The sequence below is a fragment of the Macaca fascicularis genome, chromosome X (genome assembly GCF_037993035.2).
Source record: "Macaca fascicularis isolate 582-1 chromosome X, T2T-MFA8v1.1".
Classification (NCBI taxonomy): Eukaryota; Metazoa; Chordata; class Mammalia; order Primates; family Cercopithecidae; genus Macaca; species Macaca fascicularis.
In genome coordinates, this window is record NC_088395.1 from 66,124,701 (window position 1) to 66,139,876 (window position 15,176).

Here is a 15,176-nt window from a genome sequence, read left to right on the forward strand (position 1 = left end):
ATACAGATGTAACTCTGTGAGATGAATTAACAGAACAATAAGCAGTTTCTCAGAAATCTGCTTTCCAGATTTCATCTGAGGATATTTCCTTTTTCACCATAGCCCTCTATGGGCTTCCAAATATCACTTTGCCAATTCCACAAGAACTGTCTTAGCGAAAGACTTCTTGAGGGGAAATCTATAACTCTGTGAGATGATTTCACAGAACACAAAGAAGTTTCTCAGAAAGCTTCTTTCTCTTTGTTATCGGAGGATATTTCCTTTGGCCCTATAGTCTTCAAAGAGATTCGAAATATCTGTTCTCAGATTCCACAGAAATAAGGCTAGGAAAGAGATTCACGAAATACAGATGTAACTCTGTGAGATGAATTAATAGAACACTAAGCAGTTTCTCAGAAAGCTTCTTTACAGATTTCATCAGAGGATATTTCATTTTTCAACAGAGCCCTCTATGGGCTTCCAAATATCACTTTGCCAATTCCACAAGAACTGTCTTAGCGAAAGGCTTCTTGAGGGGAAAGGTGTAACTCTGTGAGATGATTTCACAGAACACAAAGAAGTTTCTCAGAAAGCTTCTTTCTCTTTGTTATCGGACGATATTTCCCTTGGCCCTATAGTCTTCAGAGGGATCCGAAATTTCTGTTCTCAGATTCCACAGAAATAAGGCTAGCAAAGAGATCCACGAAATACAGATGTAACTCTGTGAGATGAATTAACAGAACATTAAGCAGTTTCTCAGAAAACTTCTTTCCAGATTTCATCTGAGGATATTTCCTTTTTCACCGTAGCCCTCTGTGGGCTTCCAAATATCACTTTGCCAATTCCACAAGAACTGTCTTAGCGAAAGGCTTCTTGAGGGGAAAGCTGTAACTCTGTGAGATGATTTCACAGAACACAAAGAAGTTTCTCAGAAAGCTTCTTTCTCTTTGTTATCGGACGAAATTTCCCTTGGCCCTATAGTCTTCAAAGGGATCCGAAATATCTGTTCTCAGATTCCACAGAAATAAGGCTAGCAAAGAGATCCACGAAATACAGATGTAACTCTGTGAGTGGAAGTCACACATCACAGAGCAGTTTCTCAGAAAGCTTCTTTCCAGATTTCATCTGAGGATATGTCCTTTTTCACCTTAGCCCTCTATGGGGTTCCAAATATCACTTTGCCAATTCCACAAGAACTGTCTTAGCGAAAGGCTTCTTGAGGGGAAAGCTGTAACTCTGTGAGATGATTTCAGAGAACAAAAGAAGTTTCTCAGTAAGCTTCTTTCTCTTTGTTATCGGAGGATATTTCCGTTGGCCCTATAGTCTTCAAAGGGATCCGAAATATCTGTTCTCCGATTCCACAGAAATAAGGCTAGCAAAGAGATCCACGAAATACAGATGTAACTCTGTGAGATGAATTAACAGAACACTAAGCAGTTTCTCAGAAAGCTTCTTTCCAGATTTCATCTGAGGATATTTCCTTTTTCAACATAGCCCTCTATGGGCTTCCAAATATCACTTTGCCAATTCCACAAGAACTGTCTTAGCGAAAGGCTTCTTGAGGGGAAAGGTGTAACTCTGTGAGATGATTTCACAGAACACAAAGAAGTTTCTCAGAAACCTTCTTTCTCTTTGTTATCGGAGGATATTTCCTTTGGCCCTATAGTCTTCAAAGGGATCCGAAATATCTGTTCTCAGATTCCACAGAAATAAGGCTAGCAAAGAGATCCACGAAATACAGATGTAACTCTGTGAGATGAATTAACAGAACAAAAAGCAGTTTCTCAGAAATCTTCTTTCCAGATTTCATCTGAGGATATTTCCTTTTTCACCATAGCCCTCTATGGGCTTCCAAATATCACTTTGCCAATTCCACAAGAACTGTCTTAGCGAAATTCTTCTTGAGGGAAAAGCTGTAACTCTGTGAGACGCTTTCACAGAACACAAAGAAGTTTGTCAGAAAGCTTCTTTCTCTTTGTTATCGGAGGATATTTCCTTTGGCCCTATAGTCTTCAAAGGGATCCGAAATATCTGTTCTCAGATTCCACAGAAATAAGGCTAGCAAAGAGATCCACGAAATACACATGTAACTCTGTGAGTGGAAGTCACACATCACAGAGCAGTTTCCAGGAAGCTTCTTTCCAGTTTTCATCTCAGGATATTTCCTTTTTCACCATAGCCCTGTATGGGCTTCCAAATATCACTTTGCCAATTCCACAGGAACTGTCTTAGCGAAAGGCTTCTTGAGGGAAAAGCTGTAACTCTTGAGATGATTTCACAGAACACAAAGAAGTTTCTCAGAAAGCTTCTTTCTCTTTGTTATCGGAGGATATTTCCTATGGCCCTATAGTCTTCAAAGGGATCCGAAATATCTGTTCTCAGATTCCACAGAAATAAGGCTAGCAAAGAGATCCACTAAATACAGATGTAACTCTGTGAGATGAATTAACAGAAAAATAAGCTGTTTCTCAGAAAACTTCTTTCCAGATTTCATCTGAAGATATTTCCTTTTTCACCATAGCCCTCTATGTGCTTCCAAATATCACTTTGCCAATTCCACAAGAACTGTCTTAGCGAAAGGTTTCTTGAGGGGAAAGATGTAACTCTGTGAGATGATTTCACCGAACACAAAGAAGTTTCTCAGAAAGCTTCTTTCTCTTTGTTATCGGAGGATATTTCCTTTGGCCCTATAGTCTTCAAAGGGATCCGAAACATCTGTTCTCAGATTCCACAGAAATAAGGCTAGCAAAGAGATCCACGAAATACAGATGTAACTCTGTGAGATGAATTAACAGAACACTAAGCAGTTTCTAAGAAGGCTTCTTTCCAGATTTCATCTGAGGATATTTCCTTTTTCTCCATAGCCCTCTATGGGCTTCCGAGTATCACTTTGCCAATTCCACAAGAACTGTCTTAGCGAAAGGCTTCTTGAGGGGAAAGCTTTAACTCTGTGAGATGATTTCACAGAACACAAAGAAGTTTCTCAGAAAGCTTCTTTCTCTTTGTTATCGGAGGATATTTCCTTTGGCCCTAGAGTCTTCAAAGGGATCCGAAACATCTGTTCTCAGATTCCACAGAAATAAGGCTAGCAAAGAGATCCACGAAATACAGATGTAACTCTGTGAGATGAACTAGCAGAAGACTAAGCAGTTTCCCAGAAAGCTTCTTTCCAGATTTCATCTGAGGATACTTCCCTTTTCACCATAGCCCTCTATGGGCTTCCAAATATCACTTTGCCAATTCCAGAAGAACTGTCTTAGCGAAAGGCTTCTTGAGGGGAAAGCTGTAACTCTGTGAGATGATTTCACAGAACACAAAGAAGTTTCTCAGAAAGCTTCTTTCTCTTTGTTATCGGAGGATATTTCTTTGGCCCTATAGTCTTCAAAGGGATCCGAAATATCTGTTCTCAGATTCCTCAGAAATAAGGCTAGCAAAGAGATCCACGAAATACAGATGTAACTCTGTGAGTGGAAGTCACACATCACAGAGTAGTTTCTCAGAAACTTTCTTTCCAGATTTCATCTGAGGATATTTCCCTTTTCACCAGAGCCCTCTATGGGCTTCCAAATATCACTTTGCCAATTCCACAAGAACTGTCTTAGCGAAAGGCTTCTTGAGGGGAAAGCTGTAACTCTGTGAGATGATTTCACAGAACACAAAGAAGTTTCTCAGAAAGCTTCTTTCTCTTTGTTATTGGAGGATATTTCCTTTGGCCCTATAGTCTTCAAAGGGATCCGAAATATCTGTTCTCAGATTCCACAGAAATAAGGCTAGCAAAGAGATCCACGAAATACAGATGTAACTCTGTGAGTGGGAGTCAGACATCACAGAGCAGTTTCTCAGAAAGCTTCTTTCCAGATTTCATCTGAGGATATTTCCTTTTTCACCATAGCCCTCTATGGGCTTCCAAATATCACTTTGCCAATTCCTCAAGAACTGTCTAATCGAAAGGCTTCTTGAGGGGAAAGCTGTAACTCTGTGAGATGATTTCACAGAACACAAAGTAGTTTCTCAGTAAGCTTCTTTCTCTTTGTTATCGGAGGATATTTCCTTTGGCCCTAGAGTCTTCAAAGGGATCCGAAATATCTGTTCTCAGATTCCACAGAAATAAGGCTAGCAAAGAGATCCACGAAATACAGATGTAACTCTGTGAGATGAATTAGCAGAAGACTAAGCAGTTTCTCAGAAAGCTTCTTTCCAGATTTCATCTGAGGATATTTCCCTTTTCACCATAGCCCTCTATGGGCTTCCAAATATCACTTTGCCAATTCCACAAGAACTGTCTTAGCGAAAGGCTTCTTGAGGGGAAAGCTGTAACTCTGTGAGATTATTTCACAGAACACAAAGAAGTTTCTCAGAAAGCTTCTTTCTCTTTGTTATCGGAGGATATTTCCTTTGGCCCTATAGTCTTCACAGGGATCCGAAATATCTGTTCTCAGATTCCACAGAAATAAGGCTAGCAAAGAGATCCACGAAATACAGATGTAACTCCGTGAGATGAATTAACAGAACACTAAGCAGTTTCTCAGAAAGCTTCTTTCCAGATTTCATCTGAGGATATTTCCTTTTTCAACAGAGCCCTCTATGGGCTTCCAAATATCACTTTGCCAATTCCACAAGAACTGTCTTAGCGAAAGGCTTCTTGAGGGGAAAGCTGTAACTCTGTGAGATGATTTCACAGAACACAAAGAAGTTTCTCAGAAAGCTTCTTTCTCTTTGTTATCGGAGGATATTTCCTTCGGCCCTATAGTCTTCAAAGGGATCCGAAATATCTGTTCTCAGATTCCACAGAAATAAGGCTAGCAAAGAGATCCATGAAACACAGATGTAACTCTGTGAGTGGAAGTCACCCATCACAGAGCAGTTTCTCAGAAAGCTTCTTTCCAGATTTCATCTGAGGATATTTCCTTTTTCACCATAGCCCTCTATGGGCTTCCAAGTATCACTTTGCCAATTCCTCAAGAACTGTCTAATCGAAAGGCTTCTTGAGGGGAAAGCTGTAACTCTGTGAGATGATTTCACAGAACACAAAGAAGTTTCTCAGTAAGCTTCTTTCTCTTTGTTATCGGAGGATATTTCCTTTGGCCCTATAGTCTTGAAAGGGATCCGAAATATCTGTTCTCAGATTCCACAGAAATAAGGCTAGCAAAAGGATCCATGAAATACACATGTAACTCTGTGAGATGAATTAACAGAACACTAAGCAGTTTCTCAGAAAGCTTCTTTCCAGATTTCATCTGAGGATATTTCCTTTTTCACCATAGCCCTCTATGGGCTTCCAAATATCACTTTGCCAATTCCACAAGAACTGCCTTAGCGAAAGGCTTCTTGAGGGGAAAGCTGTAACTCTGTGAGATGATTTCACAGAACACAAAGAAGTTTCTCAGAAAGCTTCTTTCTCTTTGTTATCGGAGGATATTTCCTTTGGCCCTATAGTCTTCAAAGGGATCCGAAATATCTGTTCTCAGATTCCACAGTAATAAGGCTAGCAAAGAGATCCACGAAATACAGATGTAACTCTGTGAGATTAATTAACAGAACAATAAGCAGTTTCTCAGAAAGCTTCTTTCCAGATTTCATCTGAGGATATTTCCTTTTTCACCTTAGCCCTCTATGGGCTTCGAAATATCACTTTGCCAATTCCACAAGAACTGTCTTACGAAAGGCTTCTTGAGGGGAAAGCTGTAACTCTGTGAGATGATTTCACCGAACTCAAAGAAGATTCTCAGAAAGCTTCTTTCTCTTTGTTATCGGAGGATATTTCTTTGGCCCTATAGTCTTCAAAGGGATCCGAAATATGTGTTCTCAGATTCCACAGAAATAAGGCTAGCAAAGAGATCCACGAAATACAGATGTAACTCTGTGAGTGGAAGTCACACATCACAGAGCAGTTTCTCAGAAAGCTTCTTTCCAGATTTCATCTGAGGATATTTCCTTTTTCAACAGAGCCCTCTATGGGCTTCCAAATATCACTTTGCCAATTCCACAAGAACTGTCTTAGCGAAAGGCTTCTTGAGGGGAAAGTTGTATCTCTGTGAGATGATTTCACAGAACACAAAGAAGTTTCTCAGAGAGCTTCTTTCTCTTTGTTATCGGAAGATATTTCCTTTGGCCCTATAGTCTTCAAAGGGATCCGAAATATCTGTTCTCAGATTCCACAGAAATAAGGCTAGCAAAGAGATCCACGAAATACAGATGTAATTCTGTGAGATGAATTAACAGAACACTAAGCAGTTTCTCAGAAAGCTTCTTTCCAGATTTCATCTGAGGATATTTCGTTTTTCTCCATAGCCCTCTATGGGCTTCCAAATATCACTTTGCCAATTCCACAAGAACTGTCTTAGCGAAAGGTTTCTTGAGGGGAAAGATGTAACTCTGGGAGATGATTTCACCGAACACAAAGGAGTTTCTCAGAAAGTTTCTTTCTCTTTGTTATCGGACGATATTTCCTTTGGCCCTATAGACTTCACAGGGATCCGAAAGTTCTGTTCTCAGATTCCACAGAAATAAGGCTAGCAAAGAGATCCACGAAATACAGATGTAACTCTGTGTGATGAATTAACAGAACACTAAGTAGTTTCTCAGAAAACTTCTTTCCAGATTTCATCTGAGGATATTTCCTTTTTCACCATAGCCCTCTATGGGCTTCCAAATATCACTTTGCCAATTATACAAGAACTGTCTTAGCGAAAGGCTTCTTGAGGGGAAAGCTGTAACTCTGTGAGATGATTTCACCGAACACAAAGAAGTTTCTCAGAAAGCTTCTTTCTCTTTGTTATCGGAGGATATTTCCCTTGGCCCTATAGTCTTGAAAGGGATCCGAAATATCTGTTCTCAGATTCCACAGAAATAAGGCTAGCAAAGAGATCCACGAAATACAGATGTAACTCTGTGAGTGGAAGTCACACTTCACAGAGCAGTTTCTCAGAAAGCTTCTTTCCAGATTCATCTGAGGATATTTCCTTTTTCACCATAGCCCTCTATGGGCTTCCAAATATCACTTTGCCAATTCCACAAGAACTGTCTTAGCGAAAGGCTTCTTGAGGGGAAAGCTGTAACTCTGTGAGATGATTTCACAGAACACAAAGAAGTTTCTCAGAAAGCTTCTTTCTCTTTGTTATCGGAGGATATTTCCTTTGGCCCTATAGTCTTTAAAGGGATCCGAAATATCTGTTCTCAGATTCCACAGAAATAAGGCTAGCAAAGAGATCCACGAAATACAGATGTAACTCTGTGAGTGGAAGTCACACATCCAAGAGCAGTTTCTCAGAAAGCTTCTTTCCAGATTTCATCTGAGGATATTTCCTTTTTCAACAGAGCCTTCTTTGGGCTTCCAAATATCACTGCCAATTCCACAAGAACTGTCTTAGCGAAAGGCTTCTTGAGGGGAAAGCTGTAACTCTGTGAGATGATTTCACAGAACACAAAGAAGTTTCTCAGAAAGCTTCTTTCTCTTTGATATCGGAGGACATTTCCTTTGGCCCTATAGTCTTGAAAGGGATCCGAAATATCTGTTCTCAGATTCCACAGAAATAAGGCTAGCAAAAGGATCCATGAAATACACATGTAACTCTGTGAGATGAATTAACAGAACACTAAGCAGTTTCTCAGAAAGCTACTTTCCAGATTTCATCTGAGGATATTTCCTTTTTCACCATAGCCCTCTATGGGCTTCCAAATATCACTTTGCCAATTCCACAAGAACTGCCTTAGCGAAAGGCTTCTTGAGGGGAAAGCTGTAACTCTGTGAGATGATTTCACAGAACACAAAGAAGTTTCTCAGAAAGCTTCTTTCTCTTTGTTATCGGAGGATATTTCCTTTGGCCCTATAGTCTTGAAAGGGATCCGAAATATCTGTTCTCAGATTCCACAGAAATAAGGCTAGCAAAGAGATCCACGAAATACAGATGTAACTCTGTGAGATGAATTAACAGAACACTAAGCAGTTTCTCAGAAAGCTTCTTTCCAGATTTCATCTGAGGATATTTCCTTTTTCACCATAGCCCTCTATGGGCTTCCAAATATCACTTTGCCAATTCCAAAAGAACTGTCTTAGCGAAAGGTTTCTTGAGGGGAAAGATGTAACTCTGTGAGATGATTTCACCGAACACAAAGGAGTTTCTCAGAAAGCTTCTTTCTCTTTGTTATCGGACGATATTTCCTTTGGCCCTATAGTCTTCACAGGGATCCTAAAGTTCTGTTCTCAGATTCCACAGAAATAAGGCTAGCAAAGAGATTCACGAAATACAGATGTAACTCTGTGAGATGAATTAACAGAACACTAAGCAGTTTCTCAGAAAACTTCTTTCCAGATTTCATCTGAGGATATTTCCTTTTTCACCATAGCCCTCTTTGGGCTTCCAAATATCACTGCCAATTACACAAGAACTGTCTTAGCGAAAGGCTTCTTGAGGGGAAAGCTGTAACTCTGTGAGATGATTTCACCGAACACAAAGAAGTTTCTCAGAAAGCTTCTTTCTCTTTGTTATCGGAGGATATTTCCTTTGGCCCTATAGTCTTCAAAGGGATCCGAAATATCTGTTCTCAGATTCCACAGAAATAAGGCTAGCAAAGAGATCCACGAAATACAGATGTAACTCTGTGAGTGGAAGTCACACATCACAGAGCAGTTTCTCAGAAAGCTTCTTTCCAGATTTCATCTGAGGATATTTCCTTTTTCACCATAGCCCTCTAAGGGCTTCCAAATATCACTTTGCCAATTCCACAAGAACTGTCTTAGCCAAAGGCTTGTTGAGGTGAAAGCTGAAACTCTGTGAGATGATTTCACAGAACACAAAGAAGTTTCTCAGAAAGCTTCTTTCTCTTTGTTCTCGGAGGATATTTCCTTTGGCCCTATAGTCTTCAAAGGGATCCGAAATATCTGTTCTCAGATTCCACAGAAAAAAGGCTAGCAAAGAGATCCACGAAATACAGATGTAACTCTGTGAGATGAATTAACATAACACTAAGCAGTTTCTCAGAAAGCTTCTTTCCAGATTTCATCTGAGGATATTTCCTTTTTCACCTTAGCCCTCTATGGTCTTCCAAATATCACTTTCCCAATTCCACAAGAACTGTCTTAGCGAAAGGCTTCTTGAGGGGAAAGCTGTAACTCTGTGAGATGGTTTCACAGATCACAAAGAAGTTTCTCAGAAAGCTTCTTTCTCTTTGGTATCAGAGGATATTTCCTTTCGCCCTATAGTCTTCAAAAGGATCCGAAATATCTGTTCTCAGATTCCACAGAAATAAGGCTGGCAAAGAGATCCACGAAACACAGATGTAACTCTGTGAGTGGAAGTCACACATCACAGAGCAGTTTCTCAGAAACCTTCCTTCCACATTTCATCTGAGGTTATTTCCTTTTTCACCGTAGCCCTCTATGGGCTTCCAAATGTCACTTTGCAAATTCCACAAGAACAGACTTAGCGAAAGGCTTCTTGAGGGGAAAGCTGTAACTCTGTGAGATCATTTCACAGAACACAAAGAAGTTTCTCAGAAAGCTTCTTTCTCTTTGTTATCGGAGGATATTTCCTTTGGCCCTATAGTCTTCAAAGGGATCCGAAATATCTGTTCTCAGATTCCACAGAAATAAGGCTAGCAAAGAGATCCACGAATACAGATGTAACTCTGTGAGATGAATTAACAGAACACTCAGCAGTGTCTCAGAAAGCTTCTATCCAGATTTCATCTGAGGATATTTCCTTTTTCACCATAGCCCTCTACGGTCTTCCAAACGTCACTTTGCCAATTGCACAAGAACTGTCTTAGCCAAAGGCTTGTTGAGGTGAAAGCTGTAACTCTGTGAGATGATTTCACAGAACATAAAGAAGTTTCTCAGAAAGCTTCTTTCTCTTTGTTATCGGAGGATATTTCCTTTGACCCTATAGAATTCAAAGGGATCCGAAATATCTGTTCTCAGATTCCACAGAAATAAGGCTAGCAAAGAGATCCACGAAATACAGATGTAACTCTGTGAGTGGAAGTCACACATCACAGAGTAGTTTCTCAGAATGCTTCTTTCCAGATTTCATCTGAGGATATTTCCTTTTTCACCATAGCCCTCTATGGGCTTCCAAATATCACTTTGCCAATTCCACAAGAACTGTCTTAGCGAAAGGCTTCTTGAGGGGAAAGCTGTAACTCTGTGAGATGATTTCACAGAACACAAAGAAGTTTCTGAGAATGTTTCTTTCTCTTTGTTATCGGAGGATATTTCCTTTGGCCCTATAGTCTTCAAAGGGATCCGAAATATCTGTTCTCAGATTCCACAGTAATAAGGCTAGCAAAGAGATCTACGAAATACAGATGTAACTCGGTGAGATGAATTAACAGAACACTAAGCAGTTTCTCAGAAAGCTTCTTTCCGGATTTCATCTGAGGATATTTCCTTTTTCACCATTGCCCTCTATGGGCTTCCAAATATCACTTTGCCAATACCACAAGAACTGTCTTAGTCAAAGGCTTCTTGAGGGGAAAGCTGTAACTCTGTGAGATGATTTCACAAAACACAAAGAAGTTTCTCAGAAAGCCTCTTTCTCTTTGTTATCGGGGGATATTTCCTTTGGCCCTATAGTCTTCAAAAGGATCCGAAATATCTGTTCTCGGATTCCACAGAAATAAGGCTAGCAAAGAGATCCACGAAATACCGATGTAACTCTGTGAGTGGAAGTCACACATCACAGAGCAGTTTCTCAGAAAGCTTCTTTCTCTTTGTTATCGTAGGATATTTCCTTTGGCCCTATTGTCTTCAAAGGGATCCGAAATATCTGCTCTCAGATTCCACAGAAATAAAGCTAGCAAAGAGATCCACTAAATGCAGATGTAACTCTGTGAGTGGAAGTCACACATCACAGAGCAGTTTCTCAGAAAGCTTCTTTCCAGATTTCATCTGAGGATATTTCCTTTTTCACCATAGCCCTCCATGGGCTTCCAAACGTCACTTTGCCAATTCCACAAGAACTGTCTTAGCGAAAGTCTTCTTGAGGAGAAAGCTGTAACTCTGTGAGATGATTTCACAGAACACAAAGAAGTTTCTCAGAAAGCTTCTTTCTCTTTGTTATCGGAGGATATTTCCTTTGGCCCTATAGTCTTCAAAGGGATCCGAAATATCTGTTCTCAGATTCCACAGAAATAAGGCTAGCAAAGAGATCCACGAAATACAGATGTAACCCTGTGAGTGGAAGTCACACATCACAGAGCAGGTTCTCAGAAAGCATCTTTCCAAATTTCATTTGAGGATATTTCCTTTTTCACCATGGCCCTCTATAGGCTTCCAAATATCACTTTGCCAATTCCACAAGAACTGTCTTAGTGAAAGGCTTCTTGAGGGGAAAGCTGTAACTCTGTGAGATGATTTCACAGAACACAAAGAAATTTCTCAGAAAGCTTCTTTCTCTTTGTTATCGGAGGATATTTACTTTGGCCCTATAGTCTTCAAAGGGATCCGAAATATCTGTTCTCAGATTCCACAGAAATAAGGCTAGCAAAGAGATCCACGAAGCACAGATGGAACTCTGTGAGATGAATTAACAGAACACTAAGCAGTTTCTCAGAAAGCTTCTTTCCAGATTTCATCTGAGGATATTTCCTTTTTCAACAGAGCCCTCTATGGGCTTCCAAATATCACTTTGCCAATTCCACAAGAACTGTCTTAGTCAAAGGCTTCTTTAGTGGAAAGGTGCAACTCTGTGAGATGATTTCACGGAACACAAAGAAGTTTCTCAGAAAGCTTCTTTCTCTTTGTTATCGGAGGATATTTCCTTTGGCGCTATAGTCTTCAAAGAGATCCGAAATATCTGTTCTCAGATTCCACGGAAATAAGGCTAGCAAAGAGATCCACGAAATACAGATGTAATTCTGTGTGTGGAAGTCACACATCACAGAGCAGTTTCTCAGAATGCTTCTTTCCAGATTTCATCTGAGGATAATTCCTTTTTCACCATAGCCCTCTATGGGCTTCCAAATATCACTTTGCCAATTCCACAAGAACTGTCTTAGCGAAAGGCTTCTTGAGGGGAAAGCTCTAACTTTGTGAGATGATTTCACAGAACACAAAGAAGTTTCTCAGAAAGCTTCTTTCTCTTTGTTATCGGAGGATATTTCCTTTGGCCCTATAGTCTTCAAAGGGATCCGAAATATCTGTTCTCAGATTACACAGAAATAAGGCTAGCAAAGAGATCTACGAAATACAGATGTAACTCGGTGAGATGAATTAACAGAATACTAAGCAGTTTCTCAGAAAGCTTCTTTCCAGATTTCATCTGAGGATATTTCCTTTTTCACCATAGCCCTCTATGGGCTTCCAAATATCTCTTTGCCAATACCACAAGAACTGTCTTAGTCAAAGGCTTCTTGAGGGGAAAGCTGTAACTCTGTGAGATGATTTCACAGAACACAAAGAAGTTTCTCAGAAAGCCTCTTTCTCTTTGTTATCGGGGGATATTTCCTTTGGCCCTATAGTCTTCAAAAAGATCCGAAATATCTGTTCTCGGATTCCACAGAAATAAGGCTAGCAAAGAGATCCACAAAATACAGATGTAACTCTGTGATGGAAGTCACAGATCACACAGCAGTTTCTCAGAAAGCTTCTTTCCAGATTTCATCTGAGGATATTTCCTTTTTCTCCGTAGCCCTCTATGGGCTTCCAAATATCACTTTGCCAGTTCCACAAGAACTGTCTTAGCGAAAGGCTTCTTGAGGGGAAAGCTGTAACTCTGTGAGATGATTTCACAGAACACAAAGAAGTTTCTCAGAAAGCTTCTTTCTCTTTGTTATCGGAGGATATTTCCTTTGGCCCTATAGTCTTCAAAGGGATCCGAAATATCTGTTCTCAGATTCACAGAAATAAGGCTAGCAAAGAGATCCACGAAACACAGATGGAACTCTGTGAGATGAATTAACAGAACACTAAGCAGTTTCTCAGAAAGCTTCTTTCCAGATTTCATCTGAGGATATTTCCTTTTTCAACAGAGCCCTCTATGGGCTTCCACATATCACTTTGCCAATTCCAAAAGAACTGTCTTAGCGAAAGGCTTCTTGAGGGGAAAGCTGTAACTCTGTGAGATGATTTCACCGAACACAAAGAAGTTTCTCAGAAAGCTTCTTTCTCTTTGTATCAGAGGATATTTCCTTTGGCCCTATGGTCTTCAAAGGGATCTGAAATATATGTTCTCAGATTCCACAGAAATAAGGCTAGCAAAGAAATCCACGAAATACAGATGTAACTCTGTGAGATGAATTAACAGAACACTAAGCAGTTTCTCAGAAAGCTTCCTTCCAGATTTCATCTGAGGATATTTCCTTTTTCACCATAGCCCTCCATGGGCTTCCAAATATCACTTTGCCAATTCCACAAGAACTGTCTTAGCGAAAGGCTTCTTGAGGGGAAAGCTGTAACTCTGTGAGATGATTTCACCGAACACAAGAAGTTTCTAAGAAAGCTTCTTTCTGTTTGTTATCGGAGGATATTTCCTTTGGCCCTATAGTCTTCACAGGGATCCGAAATATCTGTTCTCAGATTCCACGGAAATAAGGCTAGCAAAGAGATCTACGAAATACAGATGTAACCCTGTGAGTGGGAGTCACACATCACAGAGCAGTTTCTCAGAAAGCATCTTTCCAAATTTCATTTGGGGATATTTCCATTTTCACCATAGCCCTCTATGGGCTTCCAAATATCACTTTGCCAATTCCACAAGAATTGTCTTAGCGAAAGGCTTCTTGAGGGGAAAGCTGTAACTCTGTGAGATGATTTCACAGAACACAAAGAAGTATCTCAGAAAGCCTCTTTCTCTTTGTTATCGGAGGATATTTCCTTTGGCCCTATAGTGTTCAAAGGGATCCGAAATATCTGTTCTCATCTTCCACAGATATAAGGCTAGTAAAGAGATCAACGAAATACAGTTGTAACTCTGTGAGATGAATTAAGAGAACACTAAGCAGTTTCTCAGAAAGCTTCTTTCCAGATTTCATCTGAGGATATTTCCTTTTTCACCATAGCCCTCTATGGGCTTCCCAATATCACATTGCCAATACCACAATAACTGTCTTAGTCAAAGGCTTCTTGAGGGGAAAGCTGTAACTCTGTGAGATGATTTCACAAAACACAAAGAAACTTCTCAGAAAGCCTCTTTCTCTTTGTTATAGGGGGATATTTCCTTTGGCCCTATAGTCTTCAAAAGGATCCCAAATATCTGTTCTCAGATTCCACAGAAATAAGGCTAGCAAAGAGATCCACGGAATACAGATGTAACCCTGTGCGTGGAAGTCACACATCACAGAGCAGTTTCTCAGAAAGCTTCTTTCCAAATTTCATCTGAGCATATTTCCTTTTTCACCATAGCCCTCTATGGTCTTCCAAACGTCACTTTGCCAATTGCACAAGAACTGTCTTAGCGAAAGGCTTCTTGAGGGGAAAGCTGTAACTCTGTGAGATGATTTCAGAGAACACAAAGAAGGTTCTCAGAAAGCTTCTTTCTCTTTGTTATCGGAGGATATTTCCTTTGGCCCTATAGTCTTCAAAGGGATCCGAAATATATGTTCTCAGATTCCACATAAATAAGGCTAGCAAAGAGATCCACGAAATAAAGATGTAACCCTGTGAGTGGAAGTCACACATCACAGAGCAGTTTCTCAGAAAGCTTCTTTCCAAATTTCATTTCAGGATATTTCCTTTTTCACCATAGCCCTCTATGGTCTTCCAAATATCACTTTGCCAATTCCACAATTACTGTCTTAGCGAAAGGCTTCTTGAGGGGAAAGCTGTTACTCAGTGAGATGATTTCACAGAAAACAAAGTAGTTTCTCAGAAAGCTTCTTTCTCTTTGTTATCGTAGGATATTTCCTTTGGCCCTATAGTCTTCAAAGGGATCCGAAATATCTGTTCTCAGATTCCACAGATATAAGGCTAGCAAAGAGATCAACGAAATACAGATGTAACTCTGTGAGCTGAATTAACAGAACACTCAGGAGTGTCTCAGAAAGCTTCTTTCCAGATTTTATCTGAGGATATTTCCTTTTTCACCATAGCCCTCTATGGGCTTCCAAATATCACTTTGCCAATTCCACAAGAACTGTCTTAGCGAAAGGCTTCTTGAGGGGAAAGCTGTAACTCTGTGAGATGATTTCACCGAACACAAAGAAGTTTCTCAGAAAGCTCCTTTCTCTTTGTATCGGAGGATATTTCCTTTGGCCCTATA